This window comes from Maylandia zebra, linkage group LG22 (assembly GCF_041146795.1).
Source record: "Maylandia zebra isolate NMK-2024a linkage group LG22, Mzebra_GT3a, whole genome shotgun sequence".
Classification (NCBI taxonomy): Eukaryota; Metazoa; Chordata; class Actinopteri; order Cichliformes; family Cichlidae; genus Maylandia; species Maylandia zebra.
Genome location: NC_135187.1, coordinates 11694899 through 11716302, shown reverse-complemented (window position 1 = coordinate 11716302; position 21404 = coordinate 11694899). Strand labels below are relative to the sequence as shown.

The window sequence follows — 21404 nt, the reverse complement described above, 5'->3', positions numbered from 1 at the left end:
GTTTAATTTATCAACCTCCTATTAGAAAATACAGTGAGTTTGAGTATGTGAGCCAGTATTCAGGGACAAATCCGTATTGATGTCGGCCTCGAAGAGAGCAGAGGTCGGGTTTGTTTTGCAGTCTTGCCTCATTTTTGTTCATTAAAGAATATTTTCCAAAGAGAAGCTGCAGCCCGGTGCATTCGACATTGTAAATACAGGGTTGTTGTTCCGTTTGAGAACTCTTTAATGAGATGTATGTGACCATTTCTGAATGCAATCTCCAAAGCTAAAGCAGCGGAGGCTCCTGCTTCAGCTGTTGAATAGCCATTGCAGATTCTTGTTACAGCTTCAATGTCATTCATCTGACAGCAGTGTTTGCTACGGCAGAGCTAAGGTGATTACTTCTCTAGGAGATGGACAAATACTGAAAATAGATCATGATGTCGCCCTGCCAGGTGAGGATAGCAATAAAATCTCCAGGAGGAGAATGCTTGGTGGGAGGGAGACGGAGCCTCTGTGACAGCGGGGTAGGAGGGATATGAGTGTTTGTGTGCTTTTGAATGTTGGGTGTTTGCACGTTGGTGTGTGGCGGCGGTGCAGGCGGGGCTTTCATATACCAGATTAAAATCAAAACAGAATGACATTCAAAATGAAGCCGAAAGGATCAGGCTCTAGCTGGCGTTTGTGGTTTGATGGACTGTCAAAACACTTTTGGTGAGATTACACACCTGTCACAGGAATGGCGTTGTCGACGTTATACAACACTGATAACATAATGGGATTCCTGTTATGAATTTTAGCTATGCTCCAAAAGGGGGGTGGGTGGGAGAGAAGACAAACACCTTTCACTATTATTTAGCCCTCTGTCTGTTTCTTCAGTGCACCTGCCAAACTGAGCCAAGTCCTTAATAAGAAGCCCCATCAGGGCAGGTGGCAGCTGAGGCGCTCGCTGCCTACTTGCATGAATCCCCCCAAAAACGCAGTCTATTTAAACGGATTTATTGGAGTCTCCTCTTCCTGTTCCCATCTGTTCTCACTAGTAACTTTTGATCATCCAGAAGGAAAAGCTGCTAAATCGAATCTACCTGCTCTGTCAGGCCAGTGTGGAAAATGCCAGATGCCGTCATATTGGCTCTCAAGTGATCGGGTTTCAAGCGACTAATGCGAAATCAGCCTCACATATGCTCTCATGTAAGTTTATAGTTCATAAAAAGGAGGTAACTGAAATTAACCAGCCTTTAAAAAATAAAATAAAAAGCTAAATAAAAAGCACAGACTGATCAAAAAGGACCAGTTGAACTTTTTTCAGGCATTTCACTTGGCATCTTTTGGCCCTTCACCTTTACCCAATAGTAGGGCTGTGCGATATGACCAAAATCTCATATCCCAGTATAAGACATCTATCGTCCGATAACGATATAAATCACAAAAATTTTACATTTTCTGAAAATTCTGTGAATCTCGGGCAGCTCGACTTGCATGAAGTGTTTCCAGCTGGGCCTCATGTACCTGGACTCGAGTGTTTAAACCACAGGTGTCGAACTCCAGGCCTCGAGGGCCGGTGTCCTGCAGGTTTTAGATGTGTCCTTGATCCAACACAGCTGATTTAAATGGCTAAATTACCTCCTCAACATGTCTTGAACTTCTCCAGAAGCCTGTTAATGAACTAATCCTTTGATTCAGGTGTGTTGACCCTGGGTGAGATCTAAAACCTGCAGGACACCGGCCCTCGAGGCCTGGAGTTTGACACCCCTGGTTTAAACCGATGCATGAAACTATACATTTTTAGACATAAGTTGTAAAGTTGTGAGTATTTATTACATGGCGTGCTGCGGGGAAAAGCCTGTTGTAACATTTGAGTCTAAGGTTTATTTTTTTAGCACCTGACGGCCGTAAACACTCTGCATTCTCTTTTACGTGATTCAGTTTATTTTGAAAAGTCTCAACAGGATCTTGAGCTTTATTGTGAAAGGTTTATGTGGAAAATAAATAAGCGGACATGTGACGGTTTTACCGTCGTTGTTGCTAACGACAACGCATAAAAACAGGTGCCACTACAGTGACCATCAAAACGATGAAAAAATATTGCCGTAAACAGTTTGTTTTACGACACCAAACGATAGTGTAAAATGAAATGATAGACGTTTTTATATCATCATCCGATATATATCGTTATATTGAACAGCCCTACCTAATAGCTTAAACGGATTTATTTCCCCCTTACAAAAGTGCATTCCCTTATTTGCATTTTGGTTTCACTCGTTTAACAAGCAAATGTATTATTTCCTGTGGCAATACTGTTTGTACCATCTGATGTGGGACGCCATGGTTTATCTATACCTATAACTCTTGGGTTTAAGATCTCACTTTTATACTACTTGTTGTCCTAATATCACAATATCCTTTGCTGTATTTTGCAGGTAAAATGGACAAAGAAATAACTGAAATTCAGGCACTTTCACTCATATTTTGTAAGCTACAGAGAGCAGCGGTCTTGATATAGTCATCTGTGTTCCATCGGTAAGGAAGCAGGAAATTGGAAGTGACAGAAAGGTGTGTTTGAGTGGTTGCAGGTCATTTTATTGATGTCAGACGCGGAGTGAATGAATAGTGAGGCCCACTTAGGCCCCACTGGGATTCCTTTTATGTAGTGTCTATTAGGCGGGCGAGAGGTGGATGGCAGCGCTATACAGGCGAGTCTGTGTATGTGTGCAAGTATAGGAGACCGTAAACTCTAAAGCTTCTGAGGTCCCATGGGGTCTTAAGGATCAGACAAAGGAAACCAATGGGTACCCAAGGGACACCAATAAAGTCCCATTTCAGGAACACCCACACATAAAGTGACTGTACAGACTCGGGCAAGCTCCACGCACACACACTTGTGGCTCATTGTGTACCGGGTCATTCAAGGGTGCTCGACATAGACATGTTGTGTCTGGAGCTCTGCTTTTTTTATGGCAGTTTCACTGCAACAGACGTCCTCCTTTTCACTTCCACTGTACCGTGGGAATAAACACACATGGTCGTACAGATGAAATACTAACATGAGCAGCGTCTTAAACTGCTATCTGAGTGCTTAAAGTACAAAACAAAAGAAAGTGTATGAAGTGTTGGTTTACATATTGATGCAGTCGCCTGCAAACCATCCAGCTCTGTGGGTGATCGTACAGAAGGATGCTAATTTGGAATGGGTTAAATCAGCGGTCCCCAACCGGTCCATGAGTCATTTGGTACCGGGCCGCAAGAGTTGAGGCTCAGGTGTGAAATGTATGGTTTTCAGGGTTTTTATCGGTTTTCAGCGTTATTTTGTTATCGTTTTTATCGTTAACTCGGTTTTCCTGAGTCTTTTCACGTGTGTTATAAATAAATCTTCTTTTTTCGGTACCGGTACTAGTTTTATTTTGTTGTATTTATCCACGACACCTTAAAGGCCGGTCTGTGAAAATATTGTTGGGCATAAACCGGTCCGTGGCGCAAAAAAGGTTGGAGACCGCTGGGTTAAATAAAGCGTGCCCCACATGCAGCACTGCATCAAGTTTAACTGATTATCCATCTATTTATTTAGAACAGTTAATCTTTTTATTCACTCATATCAACACTGGGATATTTCGCAGCACTAAATCCTTCTGGTGGAATGCGTTTCCATTCAGCTGTCTATAATGGCTACCGACACAGTATCTACTGAATGTCCAACAAGAATGAAAACAGGCCTGTAAGTGACTGCAGGAGCTCGCTTCTCATTGCTAAGTAACTACAGCTGTTCCTGCCATCAGTTCATTTATATTAACATTCACAAAGAGGCAGTAAACAGATTGTATAACGTGTGCAACAAATGAATGCCAGCATTATCTACAGGCCCTCTTTTCCTTTTCACTCATTAGTTTTTTTCTTAAAGGGAGGGATTAATATCAGGTATAATAAATTACACAAACCAGAAATTCAAAACTTATCTAAACTTTTCACAGCAACTTCTTAAACTGATATTTTATTTAACTAATTCTCAGCTATTGGTTCCTCCCATTGATCATAATTTGTGTGTAGCACATCTAAATGCATTACTTCCATGCTGTACCATCGGAAGGAGCTGCTGATGGATAGTGTGCTGCAGGAGTGGTTTAAGCAGTTTTGAGAGTGGTTTAGATATGCTTTGACATTTTTGCTGTGATTCATTGTAGCTGCTGTTAATCCAAGCTGACTGCAGTAAAGTTGCCATCCTCCTTGAAATGAGCTTGTCCAAGAAAACCACTATCAGTCATTTCAGCAAATGCCCAGTTATGATGTGTGTCTGTTTAAAATGTAAATGCTGCTTAAAGTTAATCAAGAGCACATAAGGACACAGAGCCATAGTGTCTGCAGTTTTCAGAAGTTTGGAGTGGATGCAAAACATGACTTTGATGTACAAGATCATCGTTTTATTTCACACTCAGTTTTGCGTTCCTTTATAGAGAAACAGCATTTTTCTTGAACTAAATAGCCGCCTTGTGCACGATTGTGCTGAAAAGATTTGCATTTATTGTTTTCTGTCAGCAGTGAACTAAATGTTCACTGCACGTAATGCACTGGGCAGGGGTACAGCTGGCAAGTGCTATTGGCAGACAATGCAGCCATCAGCAGTACTGTTGAAGCCAGTGTATAATAGCATTTATAGTCAAACAATCAGTGCAGATTCTGGAAAAGGCGTTCAGTTTGAATCCAAATAGCACCTACTAGTTTTGAAGAAAACAAGTCAGAAGATCAGCCACACTGGCAATTACTTTATAACATCACACTGAGTGGAAATATCTATGAGTGACCGAGTGATGGATAACAGTTGGAAATCATTACCAAAGGCCAAGACCACAAGCAAAGAGATCCAAAAGTTCTAACGGAGCTGAGATCATTGTTAAACTCCTGCCTTATTACATGTTGTTTTAAATACAAAATGTATACTGACATTGGTTTGTTTGACCTGAAGCAAACCTGTTTGTGCTTGGCAAGTGTCTTATAGAGAAATTAGCTGGTGCTATAGGCACTAATTATCTGATATGTGTATGTGCACCCATACAATTTATAAATGTAGGTAGCTAACCAAGCTAACAAGCATTAGTTGATAAATTAACACTCCACCTTTGTGTCCAAGGTAAATTCTTGCTTAATAAACTAATGCTAATTTATCAGCTAACCCTTATTAGCTTGGCTAGCTAATAAGCGTTAGCTGATAAATTAGCATCCAAGATAAATTCTTGCTTAATAAACTAATGCTAATTTATCAGCTAACCCTTATTAGCTTGGCTAGCTAATGAGCGTTAGCTGATAAATTAGCATCCAAGATAAATTGTTGCTTAATAAAACTAATACTAATGTTGGATCTTCAAAAAGTAGAGTCGAAAATTGATGGGTGATGGCACCCTGGCGCCATCCATCTTTTATGTTGCTGATTTTAGCATGCAAAAAACAAAATCTATCGCTATTCTTTATAATGTGTCTGATTTATAGAAGCTGTTTAGTAAATGCAAATGGTGAATAGCTGTCACATGCTATCAGATTTCAAATTAATTATATCTAAACACAGCGGGACTAATGACACTGAAGTTTATGAAACATGCTCAGAATTTTTCATGCCTGAAAAAGACAATAATGCCAGTGTCTATTGACACTCAATGACACTTAACTTCAGAGGTTGGGTGTGTGTGAGAGTTGAAGGCCACCGCATATTAGCTTAATGAATACAAAAAAGTGAATGGTGTGTCTTGAGGACAACACATCCACGTGGCAAACTCATAAGCCAGCACCTCCCGCTGCATTAAGCCTACATCCCACTGTGGCATGCAGCTGCAGATCACAGATCAGATGCCGGTTCTCTGTATTGAAATTCATATTCAGTCTCTCTCAATTCCACGCTGATATAAATACACTTTAATCAAAGTAAGACACATTAAGCCTCCCATTGCAACATGCAGTGAAGAAAAAAAATCTGATAATAAAAAGCTGCCTTGCAGTGAGCAGTAAGTCAATGAATCATAGGTCCAGGAGATTAGACAGGAGGTTTCACACTGATTCAGAAGAGATTACAGAGCATACATTAGAGGACGATGATATACCAAAAAGATACAAATGATTTGATTATGTACAACTGAGAAAGAGCAGTCCGCATGCCTTTTGAATTCCCTTCATGAACCTTGGTGCTGTTCAAAGTGTCACCTTCCCGACAGCAGTCACCCCTCTATGTGATTTACCTCACTCACCCAAACGTATCAGACTCCAAAGTTCAACCGGTGAAATTCAAGCCGACAAATCTCCCCTTCCCTCAGCTGTGCGCGGATACCGATACACATGTTTGAGGCAAATCCAAACGCACACATATGGACGCATTCATGCACGCACACGAGAAGTTGCATGCGAATGCACGATCACCGTTTCAATCCCACTCACTCCTTCTCTTTCAAAATATAAGCTGCTTTCATGCTGCTACTTATGCAAGCTGAATGTTTGCGTCTGATATTCAGATTAACGGCGCTGCTAAATGTGCTACCAGTGTACTGTTGCGGCCTACTCTGGGTGGATGCACTACACTCTTCTCGGCAACCAGCAGCCAGCCAAGCCCAGGCAGACAGCTCAGAGACAAAACAATCCACTGTTATTAATGAGGACATTTTTCAACTCAGTTAGAAAGGTAAATACACGGCCTGAATGTTAAGCCATATGGGCTGCTTCAGAGAGCCTAGATCAAAGAGGGTTCAGTGATTCAGTCTGACATCAGGACAGCCTTGAAATAATAATGATCAGAGCGGGAATAACCACCCACATATTTTACTCGACTCTGCCTGGTTAACGAACATCACACGTAATACCTTTGATAAACTATGCGATTGCTTTAATAATGCATATGGTGATTGTTAGGCAAACAAACGTATTGATATCTATTTTGAAGTAAACCACTATCACTCTTTTCAGCAAGTACCTTTTTCATGGCAGTACTGAATGTGTTGTAGCACATATTCAGTACGCCATATTCAAAAGCTGTGATCACACAAATTTCTTAAGCTCAAGATGTTCGTTTTTTTTCATAAGATCTCCTGTTTTCCCGTATAGAAAAGAACAGCAGCGATGTTCTCACGCTTTTAATAAAATCATGATTCTCATACAGATCACTTGGAGTTCCCATGAAACTGAACATATTGATGTAAATGCTCAAACATACTTATCCTTTTACTGTTTTTAAACGTCTTTGCCTTCTTTTAAAGTTTTTTACCCCTAAAACAAAATGCAAATCTTGTCATCTAAATCTGATTTTTTTCATAATGTTGTATTTCAGATATTGAAATCTGTCATGTCTATTTCAAAACATTTGCATCAAGCCACTCTCCTAAATCATTTTTCATATGAGGTCAGTATGCCCTATAATTTCCTCAAAATAACATATAAGATTCAGTCAAGGCAGCATAAGAGAAAAACTGTCTTGCTTTTGTACAATTTTGTTTTAGATTTCTTTTTTCAAGCAGCACACACAAAGACACACAAACCATCCACTTACTAACACCCACACACAATGTACTCTGACCTGTTCCTTCAAACTGAGCTGACTGTCCTGTGTCTCATGGGACGATAGCAGTACATCACAACACTTGACATTGCGTGAGCCACTGAGTGCACACTTGACTGCGTCTAGTGTTTCTTTTATACCCAGAGACCCCAGTTTCAGGACTATATAGTTTCAAACTCTGCACTTTCCTTTGTCTGTTGGATTAAAACTGGGCATTATTTTCAAAGTTCAGCTTGCCATATGACAAACGACACAGTAATCGAACTGAGAGACAGCAAAATGGAAACACTCACCAGATACTTCTTTACTCATACATTACTTCTAATCTGCCTTAATTCTTTGTGGCATTGATTCAACAAGGTGGTGGAAACATGCCTCAGATTTTGGTCCATTACATGTTGATATGATAGCATCACACAGCTGCTGCATATTTGTCAGCTGTACATCCACGATGTGAATCTCCCGTTCCACCACATCCCAAAGGTGCTCTACTGGGATAAGATCTAAGTAGACTGAACTCACTGACATGTTCAAGAAACCAGTTTGTTTGGAGCTTTGTGACAGATCCTTATGAAAGCAGCCATCAGAAGATGGGCACCCTGATGGTCATACCATTACACCAACATCACCACCAATCAAAAGCAGCTTGAGCAATTGATACAAGGCAGGATGGATCCAAACCATCTGTTCACACCAGACTGGGCCCGGGACCAGTTTCCCATCCTACTAGGCGAATTGCAGGATCCCTTGGGGATTGTTTTGACATTTTACTGTTCTTAGCTGTAGGTGCAGCACCCGGTGTGGTCTTGTGCTTCAAAGTTAAATTTGTTGTATGTTCAGAGGCACTCTCCTACATATCTTGGTTGTGGTTGAGGTACTGATTTGCCTTCCTCAAAGCAGTCTTGATCATTCTCCTCCTCCTCTGACCTGACATCAGCAAGACATGTTCAGTCAGAGAACTGCTGCTCTATGGATGAAGGCTGAGAGAAAATCAGATCAGATGTTTCTAAAATACTCAGACCAGCACCAACAACTATGACACGTTCAAAGTCGCTTAAATCAGTTTGTACTTCACCAGGTTGTCTAAATGCACCGAGTTCCTGCCTTCTGATTGGCTGATTAGATTTTTGCGTTAATGAGCAGGTGTAATTAAACAGGTGTGCCTAACAAAGGTTATATTATGGCTGAAGTCAAAAGTTGATGTAAGCGCCCCGTTAAAGTAAACCCTGACAAAACTCTGGAAAGAGAGGTGAAAGTTTCGGTCAGAACAAGGTGGCGAATGTGTTTTATTCAGGACAAGTCAGCTTATCTATTCTGAGCATTCGCTTCACTGCACATGTTTGCAGGAGAAAGCGCAGATCGATTAAAGGTTGTCATGCTTATATTCTCTGAGGCTAACCCAAATGTCTCGCCATTTGTCAAGGGCAGCAACACATTTAGCCGGCATGTACCCTAGTTTTTGTTGTTTTTTGTCTGCAGAGTGTTTTTGAAGGATGGAGAACTGCTCCAAGCACAATGCTCTATGAGAATTTGACACGCGGAGAAAAATACAGTATCGTAAAAGATTTCATACATTTGCTAATAAATCACATAGCATTTTTTTTGATGATGCTGTTAAATTTTACACCGCAGCCCTAAGTTGGAAAAATAAACATGTATATCTAAAAATGTGCTTTTGAATTACGCCCAGAGTTGTCAGTTACTACCTGTGAGGTTGAGTACACACAGTGCCGCTCCAGGCCATAGTGACATTTTCACAGACGCACGTCAGAAGATTATATTACCAGCGCTCATCAACCAGATCCATCTTTAAATCTGCCCACCGCTCTAGCCCAAGGCCACATGGCTTCTGAACAATGAGAGGACTATTAGATTGCAGGGAGGGCAATAAAACCGTCATGGTTATTAAATAGCTGGGGTAAAAAAGAATAAATGTTGAATAAAAGCCAGTAATGATGATGGTTTTCATTGTTTTTATTGTGTGTTCCAATAAGTCCTTGTAAATGAAATCAATTGAATCTGACAGTTGTGGACAATTACTTCAGTAAGTGTTCGGCTAAAAATGCTGATGGAAAGATACAGGCGGAGGGGGAAAAAACTGCGAGGAGTTAAATCTGTGGTTCACGAAGAGTTGATGACAACAGCCTTTTACTTTAAATGGGAAAAAAATGTCGGAGTAGGAGTGCAGCTTTGCAGCTTTGTTGCTATGCGATGAGGAGAACAGAGCTAAGATTATAGGCTTAAAAGTGTAGATTAAGAAGAAATCTTTTTCTTCACCTGTTTGTATATTTATAGCACGTCCTCAGACATAAACAACAAAATGGGGGATATTGTAAGTGCAATACGACAGTGCAAGGTGGCCCCCAGTGGACTTACATGAGTGTGTTATGTGTTTTCAGCTTAATGCTTCTGTAATCAGTAAGGTTTGGACTGAATTGCTGGGTTTGGGGGTTTTTTATGTTTTGTTTTGCTTGCCCATCAATGTACCAATTGTCTACCTAGACTAACTTAGTCAAGCTTTTAGCACCTTAAGACCTAGATTTCCCCCTATAAGTCCAATACAGAGTTAAAGGAGAGTGAGTATTGGACTTATATTCACCAGGATAACAGAAACACGGCTGTGCAGCATTTCAGCAGCTTGTTTTTGCCACTAATGAGTTTTCTTTAACATGAGGTCAAATATAGGCCACACCAAAAAACCTTGATCTTAGTATATCTTCATATAATATCTTTATAACAGCTGATGAGAACATAGCACTAACCGTGATGTCACAGAGGTTAGAGTTTATCCTGGCCGGAGCTGAGGAGACACTCTGAGTCTGGGTCATAATTAGTCACAGCACAGGAAGAGCTAAAAGACACAAAGGAGTCATTTGTCAGTCTGGGAGAAGAAATCAGTTAAAAGCATCATTATCAAAACAGTGACGTAATGAGATAAATGGTCAGCCAGGCACATGGTGATGTCATTCTTGTGCTTTGTGTTAAGAAGCATAAATGATCAAATGAAAGCTGCAGGATGATGCCGAAAACAGATGGTTATTTTTGGGGACATTACGGCTAAAAATACCACACGGTACAGACGCTTTTCTTCGCTTTCTGACAATGTGTTCTGGCAAATCCAGTGACCTCCTTTTATTCCAAGGTGCCACCACGAGTTATGTTTAGATCATAACTTGAAGTCATACAGAGGTCGCGCCCCAGGGAACACAGCAGGTCACAGCCCCACTGACCTGTCTACATTTCATGTTATTATTCAGGTATGCAGGGAGGAGGCAGGGATCAGGTTACAGTGGACTGCCAATTCATCAAGGAAATGAGGAGAGAGAGCGAGAGAGATGGTGTTTGGGGCATGATAAATATCAGCGGGAGCCAAATATAAACCGCAATAAGAGTGAAGATCCAAAAGCCACAGTATTAAAACACACGGGGAGGAAAAAAATATGATAAAAGTAGAAGGAAATGAGAGAGCAGTGCGGTAAGAAAATGACACGAGTATCCCGCAGAGAGCCTGTCGGGCCTTCGACTTATTGGCACAAATCAGTCCCCGTGGCTAAGCTGACCATAAGTCCTGCAAGCTAATTTACAGCTCAGTTTAAGTTTTCTTTGTCTGCCTGGAACCTTTCACTGTATTGTCAAGTCTTTTGGGAAAGGAGAAGCTGTGACTGGAAACATAGTAACCCGTCTTTTTCTGCCGGAAGTGTAGTAACACTCCCTTTTTTAAGCATTCACTCACAGCCGGAGTGTTTGTTAAGTGAGAATGCGCCAAAATGCACCTTTTAACAAGTGTCAGTGGATCCATAATGATCTCATTAAAATGCATACACATCACAGTAGTTTTGCAGTACTGCTTTGCGTATTCTTGGGCATCTTTAATGCTTCCTCTCCTTTACAATCAGAGGCTCTATAGTTGCAGGTATATGAATATTAATGATCCAAAAACTCTATGTACTTCATAAATAATACTGGTTGTATTCAGAGTCATTTCTTGAGTTGTCGTCATTTGTCAACTCCGGAAACTTCTCGACTCTTTTTTTTTTTTTTTTTTTCATTTTTATTGGTGTCTGTCTGACTTTAGGGCAGGTCCAGATCTCTTCTTCAGGAAGAGACTAGACAGATTTAAACACTGCTCGTTGTCCTGGCTGTCTGCCCAAACCTCTGATGACTTCAGGGACAGGAATTTAAAACAGGATAAAGACGAAGAAAAAGAGAGCGGAGGAGGGGGAATTGATGTCACGTTAGGAGGCAACACTAAAGACTTAAAAACTGCAAAGAACTGTATGCGGCTCATTCAGAGTGTGACACTGGTGGCAGGGATATACTGTCACATTCTGGATGAGCCACAAAACTCACGTCTCTGATCTGTTTTCAAAGGAAAGTTGTCTTTTGTAGAAAGTAACTGCAGGTAGTTTGGGCAAACTAACCGACCTTTTTGCTGTCGCATAGACTTCTCCACTTTCGCATACTGTAGCTACCGCCAAATGCCAAGTATGTCTTGATGCAAGCTCAATCATCCAGGTAATTAAATCCCAAAGGGTTGGTTCTATTCATCTGGATGTAGCGTTTTCAGTGGGAGAAACATTTCGTCACTATCTAAGTGACTATTTGCACCTACAGGCAGTGACATCCAGGGCAGGGAGGAACGCTGGTTCGAGCAGGGAGTCAAGGAGGCCATTTATGTGAAAAGGGAAAAACCATCTCTGAATCGAGGAGGGAGCCCAAGGGTACATCTTTCAGCATCTTCACAGCATCTTAAAATGCTGTGATTGCAGCCATTTCCCAACTCTCTACCAATGGTGCTCATGGCCATTGATCAGTGGGTGTTGATTAATGATCATGAGAATTTGCATCTTAATGATCAAGGAGCTGTTCCTTCAGTGGTGCTAGTTTCAGTCATTGTGCAAATGTACTGTTTATAAGATTGGGGAAAACCTGCAGTCAGCTGAGACTGAAGAAGTCACCTGGATGAGTGATGAAACGTTTCTCCCGCTGAATCAACCTTTTGGGATGCACCAAGTGCATGCATTGCAGTACAAAGATATAAACAGACGTGCAAGTGGAACCGAAGCCTGTTGTTTAAATAGATATATATTTATGCAGGAAAAGAAATTGCATTAAAAAGAACTAAAGGCACATGTGTGAGTGCAGCTTCTTATTTATATAGTTTAGTTGGTAGGATGTGTACCCACCTGCTGAATGGATTCTATAGTGGAATACTTTGCGGCATCTCTGTGGGCAAGCGTTTCTGTAGTGATATGCATCCCGTCTGGAATAGTTTTCCATTGGAGAAATTATGTACGCCCTTAATTAATGTTTGTTTTCGCATGTGTGTGCATGCGTTGTCTCAAGGTAGACTCTTTTCAGCTAGTGGTCCCTTGCAGTCTCATTAAATGCGGTCTCTGGCAGGGAGTGTAGTGCTGCACATTCTCAGGGTGTGGTGGTGAGAGCTGGCTTAAATTTCACTTTTCTATGAATGCGTGTACATGTGAACATGTTTGTTTGACTCCAAGTGTGTAGAGAGTGTGTTTGGCTTATTGGCTGTAGTTGCCATTCTGATTGATCCCATAAACATCCACTGATTGCCCCTCCACCGAACACATGGCTTGGTTTTTATAAGTTGAACATACGCAAGTAAGTTTCTTTTGTTTTGCTTTGGACAGACTCCATATGAGTGCATTTGCTGCAGTGTGTGTGTGTGTGTGTGTGTGTGTGTGTGTGTGTGTGTGTGTGTGTGTGTGTGTGTGTGTGTGTGTGTGTGTGTGTGTGTGTGTGTGCGCGCGCATTTATATGTGGAACAGAAACACTCACAGGTCTTTAAATAAAACGTACAGCTCACTGAAAAGGTCTCTGAACCACAGCATAAACCAATGCTGCCACAAAGAAATGGAAAAAACAGCAAAGGCCGTTTTGGTCTGGAAGCCTTGTGAATTGCTGGAAGAGAGGAAATTATTTTATACATTTTTATCCTTCTTGTGAGCATCTGTCTCAATAGCTCTTGTGTTATTTTTTCCAGCTCATGCTAATTAAAAAGCCTTGCCCTTGTCTCTGTTGCTTTGCCTTCCATTTTTCTGTGCTGCTTCTCTCGTAACCTCCGCGGCTGCTTCATCTCAGTAGAGGTTTGTGATTTTCGTGTGTTGGTGTGGAGACTGCCACTCTGGCGCTACTTGGTGGGAGCATCTGACAAAACACAACCTCAGCCGTGGGTGTCAGAGGCCTGTGATGTCTGGAGCAGCAAGAGAATAAAGCTCTCAGAAAGCAAGAAATAGTATGGCCTGTAACAGTCACATGCACACACACACACACACACACAAGATGGGACAGAGTGCCACTGCTCTTTCTCTTACAGTTGAAATCTGCAACTACTCTAGGTTATAAACAAGTCTTAAATGAGTCAGTGTGATCTGAGTGTTTCTTGGTCAGGCACATCACTTAACAATGATATCATATAAAAGCAGACTTTTATATGATACCTGATATCAAAATAGAGAAAGCAGGTTTTTGTTGCAAAGTTATGAACCTTGCTGCGCCCGTGGAAGATCATGTGACCAATTACATAACAATTTAAAGAGGAGAAATGCTAAATGTAATTAGGAAGGCATCGTAATTGATCACCACATGAGTCTCAATAAAGGACTGGAAAGCTGCCCAGCCATGGCACATCATGTGAACATCTGTGAAGCATCATGGGACCGATTATATAATATTTTAAAAAGGTGAAATGCTGAATGTTATTAGGAAAAATTGCAATTGATGACCACATGAGTGTCAATAAAGAAGGACTGGAAAGCTGCCCAGCTAGGGATTTGTTTAACCTACCACTGTTTAGTCTAGCCCTCCACTTCCTGATACACTGCCCATTTTGTTTATTCCACAAACCACCAGTGTCAGGAATCGCTGGGAAATGGAGTAGATTCTTCAGAAAAGCCTTTTTCACTTTGGTAGTTTGACGATTTCTATACTGTTGTGTTTGGAGGTGGAAAATCCAAAGCAGCAGAGTGCACAGTAGAAGAGAAGATCATACAGGCAGAGTGCCTGATTTGGTGATTTGCAACAAAAGGAAAGCAGCAAGGGTGAAAAGAAATGTTTACAAGATCTCAGTGAGCCCCTTTTATGATGTATGGTTTGGAGATGATGGCACTATGAAAAAGACATAAGGCAGAGCTGGAGGAAGCAGATCTGAAGATGCTAAGATTTTTACTGAGAGTGACCAGGATAGATTAGATTTGATGTGAGTGTATCAGAGCAACAGCTGAGGTTTGGATGAATGGTTTGGATACAAAGTAAGCAAGCTTATGGTGGTTTGAACATGTGCAATAAAAAGAGATGAATATAGTGAAGGAGGATGTGCAAAGGGTTGTTGTGTCACAAGAGGATGCTAGGTAAAGGGTGAGATCGAGGTACATGAACCTTAGAAGTAGCTTGAGCATCCTACTTCTTCAGATTTTGGGTGTTTTGAGATGCTACTATTAGCTTTGCAACAGCCTCTACTCTGGTGTTACCTTGTGATCTATTGGCCGACTATACTATACTTGCCTCGCTACACTGGTTGCCAGTTAGTTTTCGAATGGATTTTAAGATTTTGACACTTGTTTTTAAATCATTGCATGGACTAGCTCCTATTAATCTTTCTGATCTTTTAAATTGGTATAATCCGGGGAGATCTGAGGTCTGTGGACCAAATGCTGCTTGTCCCTAGGTCTAGATTAAAACACAGAGGAGATTGGGCTTTTGCTGAGACTGCTCCGAAACTTTGGAATAAACTGCCTTTACATATCAGGACCTCTTCAACACCGGATACTTTTAAAACTCGTCTAAAGACCCATTTTTACTCCTTGGCTTTTAATTCTGTATGAGTCTGTCATCCTTTTATTCTTATTTTTCTCTTACTTTTACTGTCTTTTTAAAATTTTATAGAATTTTATTCTATTGTACAGTTCTTGTTGTTTTTAAAAGGGCTATATAAATAAAACTGATTTGATTTGATAGCTAGTTAGCCTTCTAGTTACAGTAACTTAAGAAGATGTTTCTTTATTTTTAATTTTTCAGAAGCAGTGGGGCCAAAAAGCATCAATTACAAAGATAATAGACAGTACAGAGAGACTAGGACCAAGGAACAATAGCGGTTGAGGAATTCACCTTTGTAGCCCTCGTCTTTGCCAGTTTTGACCCTGAAACCTGAATGTATTTACGTGAATGTTTTAGCTGATTTTTACATGTTTTACTTCACTTGTATTTTTCCTATTTTTACAGCACTTTTCAAAGCAAGTTCAAAATTGAAAAGGAAATTTGAAAAATAAAAAAGGTCTGCAGAATTAAAAGCAATTTCAAATTAGTGAAAACAAAGGAGAAAAAACGACAAAATCAATTCCACACATTCAACAAAAGAAAAATAGATAAAAGCATCGACAAGGCATTAATTGGCCTTTTGCACAGTCGTGGGGTGCGAGGTGTAAAGGCTTGGACACCTTTAATGAGCAGACGAGTCTTTGGAACCACTATGAAGCCATATCAGAAAGCTCACATTAGACAGCACTTAGAATTAAAACAGGAGCCTGACCCTGTAGAGATTTAAAAACAAGCAATAAAATCTTACATCCATTCTAAAACCAGGCAGCCAATGATAGACTGGAAGGACTGGTGTACTGTGGTATTTTTTTCAATGTGTTATGGAAGCCTGGAGCAGCATTTTGAGATAACTGTAGTCTGTGTAAATTACAGCGACTGATGCCAGAGAAAAGTGCATTACAGTAGTCAAGTCTGGAAGAAATAAAAACACTGATAACCTTTTCTGGGAATGAGACAGGAATGAGCAGATTTTGGATATGTCTCTAAGCTGAACGAAACACAACTGCATAACTATAGACTGTTTAGAGTCATTGAATCTTAGACAGGAAATGGATTTACCAAAACTTCAGACGAAAAACGTCTAGTATTTGAGACATCGGTAGTGCCAGGCTTTAATGGTTCATAGAGTTCTGTATCATCTATGTAGCAGTGAAAATCTAGGCCATGTCTCAGCAGGATTTTCCTGAGGGGTAGCATTGTCACGGTCCTGGGTCTCCTGACCCAGCGTTTTTAGTTCTTTGTGATTTTTTTTGTATTATTGTACTTGTGTGTGATTTATTCTATGGCTTCTAGTTTTGATCCCTTGCCCTTCATGTCTCTCTGTGTCCCCTCTGTTCTGTGTAATTGTGTCTTTGCATGTTTGAGTTTCTTGTTTTCTGTCACTCTGCATTGTGCATTATGTTCTCATGGTTGGTTTTTTGTTACTCTCTCTAGTCTAGTCTCTTGTGTTCCCAGCTGAGTATTTCCCTGTGTATTTTGGTTCTTAGACCTCTGCCTTATGGTTTATGTCTCTGTATTTCTTAGTTGCTGTCTCCACTGTGTCAAGTTCGCGTCTCTGTGTGATACTTCCTGTTTTACTTTGATGGTCCGTGTCTCATGTGAATGCGTCCTGTTTTGCTTGTCTCGTCAGTCCTGATTTCTCCCAGCTGTGCCCTCCTTCTGTGTCTCATTCCCCTCGTTACTTCCCAGTGTATTTAAACCCTGTGTTTCTCTGAGTCAGTGTCGCGTCGTCCCTCATAGCTGCGTGGATTTCCCTGTGTCTCTCTGCAAGTGTTAGTTATTGTTCCCGGTTTAAGTTTTGTATTTCTTGTGATCTGCCTTCCAGCATTAAAGCTGTGATTTTGAGTTTATCCCCTGAGTCCGTGAGTTTGCATTTTGGGTCCTCATCCTGCCTGCCACACAGCCGAATCATGACAGAAGACTACGACACAGAACTGAGGGAGACGCAGACATAAATACACAGAGGGTTAACGAGAGAAGTGGGAGCACACGGGGAACACAGCTGACACAGATAATCATAACGAGACAGGGCAGGAGTGAACACAACATGACGCATACTGACGAGAGACTGTCAAAGTAAAACAGAAAGTACAGAGGTTCAGACAGGAGGAGAGAGCACGGGGAGAACACAGACATAACAGGCTGGGGAAAACATGGAATAAAACACGAAAGGGGACAAGGGCTCATGAATACATAGAGGGGCACACAGGGGGTGAGAGTCACAAAGGGAAAGCACACAGGGAACAACATAACAGGGCAACTCAGGAAACAGAACCTAAACAGGGAACTGAATACAAAAAATACAAGAGAAGAATACTGGGCCAACACGGCCCAGGACCATGACATCACCCCCCCCTTAAGGGCTGGCACCAGACAGCCCAAACACAGGAAAACAAAAGCCAAACAGAAAACGACCCAGGGCGGGCGGCGGGGGCCTAGGACGGAGGGCTCGGAACAGAAAACAAAAAGGAAAGCACAGCTCAGTTCGCACCTGAACCTTTGGCCCAGTTCCCCGTAGCAGTGCAGTTTTCTAGCCAGCTTAACGTTGAGCCCGGGGTCCCAATTCTCTCTGGCTCTACATCGGCTCCTGCTGGAAGCTCGGATGAGCTCATCCAGCACTCCGCGGCTCCCGTGCCGCCATCTACCTCGTCCGCTGGGGGTTCCAGTGAGCCCAGCCAGCACCTCCTCGTCTCCGCTGGAGGGTCCGAGGGGCCCGTTCAGCCTCCTGTCTCCGCTGGAGGGTCCGAGGGGCCCGTTCAGCCGCCCGTCCCCGCTGGAGGGTCCGAGGGGCCCGTTCAGCCACCTGTCTCCGCTGGAGGGTCCGAGGGGCCCGTTCAGCCACCTGTCTCCGCTGGAGGGTCCGAGGGGCCTGTCCAGCCTCACGCCTCGTCAGCTGGAGGGTCCGAGGGGCCCGTTCAGCCTCACGCCGCATCAGCTGGAGGGCCCGAGGAGCCTGTCCAGCCGCCACCTGCGACCGCCTCGTCATCGCCTGGTCCAGCCTCTGCCTGTGCTTCTGCTACGCCTGGGCCAGCCTCTGCCTGTGCTTCTGCTACGCCTGGGCCAGCCTGTGCTTCTGCTACGCCTGGTCCGGTCTCAGCCTGTGCTTCTGCTACGCCTGGGCCAGCCTCTGCCGCTGCTTCAGCGTCGCCTGGTCCTGCCTCTGCTTCTGCTACGCCTGGTCCGGTCTCAGCCTCTGCTTCTGCTACGCCTGGTCCGGTCTCAGCCTCTGCTTCTGGTCCAGCTTTGGCTTCTGCTTCTGCTCCGCCTGGCCCAGCTTCGGCTTCAGCCTGTGCTCCCCCTGGTCCAGCCTCAGCCTCTGCAGCTCCGCCTGGTCCGGCCTCAGCCTCTGCAGCTCCGCCTGGTCCGGCCTCCGAGTCTTCGTCCTCGTCTGGTCCGGCCTCCGAGTCTTCGTCCTCGTCTGGTCCAGCCTCAGCCTGTGCTTCGCCTGGTCCGGCCCCCGCATCGCCACCGTCTGGTCCTGCCTCGACTGGTCCTGTGCCCACCAGGCCATGGCCAGCACGCCTGAGACTGGGGGGCCGCCGCTGCCTTCCGCGCGGTCGGCCCCCTGAACTGCTCCGTCGTCTCCTTCGCCACCGCCGCTGCCTTCCGCGCGGTCGGCCCCCGAACTGCTCCGTCGTCTCCTTCGCCGCCGCCGCTGCCTTCCGCGCGGTCGGCCTCCTGAACTGCTCCGTCGTCTCCTTCGCCGCCGCCGCTGCCTTGCGCACGGCCGGCCTCCTGAACTGTTTCCACGTCGCCGCCGTTGCCTTGCGCACGGCCGGCCTCCTGAACTGTTTCCGCATCGCCGCCGTTGCCTTCCGCACGGTCGGCCCCCTGAACTGGTTCCACGTCTCCGCCGTTGCCTTCCGCATGGTCGGCCCCCTGAACTGCTCTGTGTTTGGGTTGTTTTCTTGGGCTCCGGTGTTTGCCGTGCTCTTCTTTTGTTTTCTGTTCCGAGCCCTCCGTCCTGGGCCCCCGCCGCCCGCCCTGGGTTGTTTTCTGTTTGGTTTTGTCTTTCTGTGTTTGGGCTGTCTGGAGCCAGCCCTTGAGGGGGGGGTACTGTCACGGTCCTGGGTCTCCTGACCCAGCGTTTTTAGTTCTTTGTGATTTTTTTGTATTATTGTACTTGTGTGTGATTTATTCTATGGCTTCTAGTTTTGATCCCTTGCCCTTCATGTCTCTCTGTGTCCCCTCTGTTCTGTGTAATTGTGTCTTTGCATGTTTGAGTTTCTTGTTTTCTGTCACTCTGCATTGTGCATTATGTTCTCATGGTTGGTTTTTTGTTACTCTCTCTAGTCTAGTCTCTTGTGTTCCCAGCTGAGTATTTCCCTGTGTATTTTGGTTCTTAGACCTCTGCCTTATGGTTTATGTCTCTGTATTTCTTAGTTGCTGTCTCCACTGTGTCAAGTTCGCGTCTCTGTGTGATACTTCCTGTTTTACTTTGATGGTCCGTGTCTCATGTGAATGCGTCCTGCTTTGCTTGTCTCGTCAGTCCTGATTTCTCCCAGCTGTGCCCTCCTTCTGTGTCTCATTCCCCTCGTTACTTCCCAGTGTATTTAAACCCTGTGTTTCTCTGAGTCAGTGTCGCGTCGTCCCTCATAGCTGCGTGGATTTCCCTGTGTCTCTCTGCAAGTGTTAGTTATTGTTCCCGGTTTAAGTTTTGTATTTCTTGTGATCTGCCTTCCAGCATTAAAGCTGTGATTTTGAGTTTATCCCCTGAGTCCGTGAGTTTGCATTTTGGGTCCTCATCCTGCCTGCCACACAGCCGAATCATGACAAGCATGTAGTTAATAAATAAAACAGGGACCCAAAATAGATCCCTGGGGAACCCCACAAGATAGAAGAACTAACACATTAGACCCATTCATGAAGGCACCATTTTTTGCAGGATTGTTTACCTACACTAGGTGTACCTACTAAACTAGAAGCTGAGTTTCTGTGTTTATCTTTAAAGCCTGTGTTGTTTGCTTTTCCTGTAAGCCGCCTCTGTCTGAGCAGTTTGTGACATTTACAGCTGTTGTGTGTGGCAAGAATTGCTGTCTTGACGTGCAGCAGGGTCAGTGTAAACAGCCAGCGGTGAGCAGCTGTGGCAAAAAGCTAACATAACTAAGAAGGTGAGGTGGTGATGTATGAGGCTCCAGGTCTTGTAGCCTTACAGGGCACATACACACATGTATACTGGAACACTAACCATCTCAGTCACACATACCTAAGCATGCAAGTATTTGGAGACGCACACCCACCACATACCAGGTGTGCACTTGACACATGGTGATAATGGTACACAGGCATGACTAATACACACAGCCTTATTGGTGAGAATTTGGGTTAGCCTGGGCATATGGAGATCATCACTCACACCTAGAGAGCTAGCAATAGCAGTGTGAGAAAATCTATGGATTTCAATGAGGGCCCGGGCCCTGGCCTCTCACTGCCAGACCACATTACCAGCAATCACTTACTCCAAATAAGCACACCAAAGGCTGATTAAAGGAAGAGCGGCTGAGATTTGAAAAAAAAAAAAAGACAGATGACTGAGAGTAAAGAAGAAGCTACATAAATCACTGTGAGATTTGTAAGGAAAGAAACACCACACCTTCACCGGAGCTCGCCATAACGAAGCACGTAGCATCTGCTGGGACCAAAGAGGTGTCGTCCCAATTTATTTGACAACACCCCGGCTGAGTCACCGGCATTTTAAACTTGTCTTTTATCTTTAGATCTATCCATTCCACAAAAGGACCACATCGCTCAACGAGTCCCTGAAAAAGATAAACAAGGCAGATCAGAGTCAGATGAGCAGAGGAGAAGAAAAGATGAAAGGATTAAAAGGAGGAAAAGGAGGGGGAGTGTTAGATCTATGCACTGGTTAAGAGAGGTGCTGTCATTACATGATGATCCCTATAGAAGTATTCAGGGTGAAGCAGCACGGCCATACAGGCTTTTCCTATGATTTACAGGCATGAGATCGAACACTTTAACAAGCACTTGACAGTATGTTTGAGACCCGTTAGTTTATGTGACTTAAAACTGCCAGTTGAATTGCCATGTAATACACTTT

At 43.4% G+C, this 21404-nt stretch overlaps 1 long non-coding RNA gene across 2 annotated transcripts in view; it reads right to left on the bottom strand.

Annotated features, from left to right (window-relative positions):
- The window catches only part of LOC143414563 (uncharacterized), a 69589-nt gene that overhangs the window by 13293 nt on the left and 34892 nt on the right, over window positions 1-21404 (bottom strand). For both annotated transcript variants that reach the window (XR_013095195.1, XR_013095196.1), the window contains exon 2: window positions 10267-10355. This is a non-coding gene — a long non-coding RNA (uncharacterized LOC143414563). The remainder of the gene's footprint in view (window positions 1-10266; window positions 10356-21404) is intronic.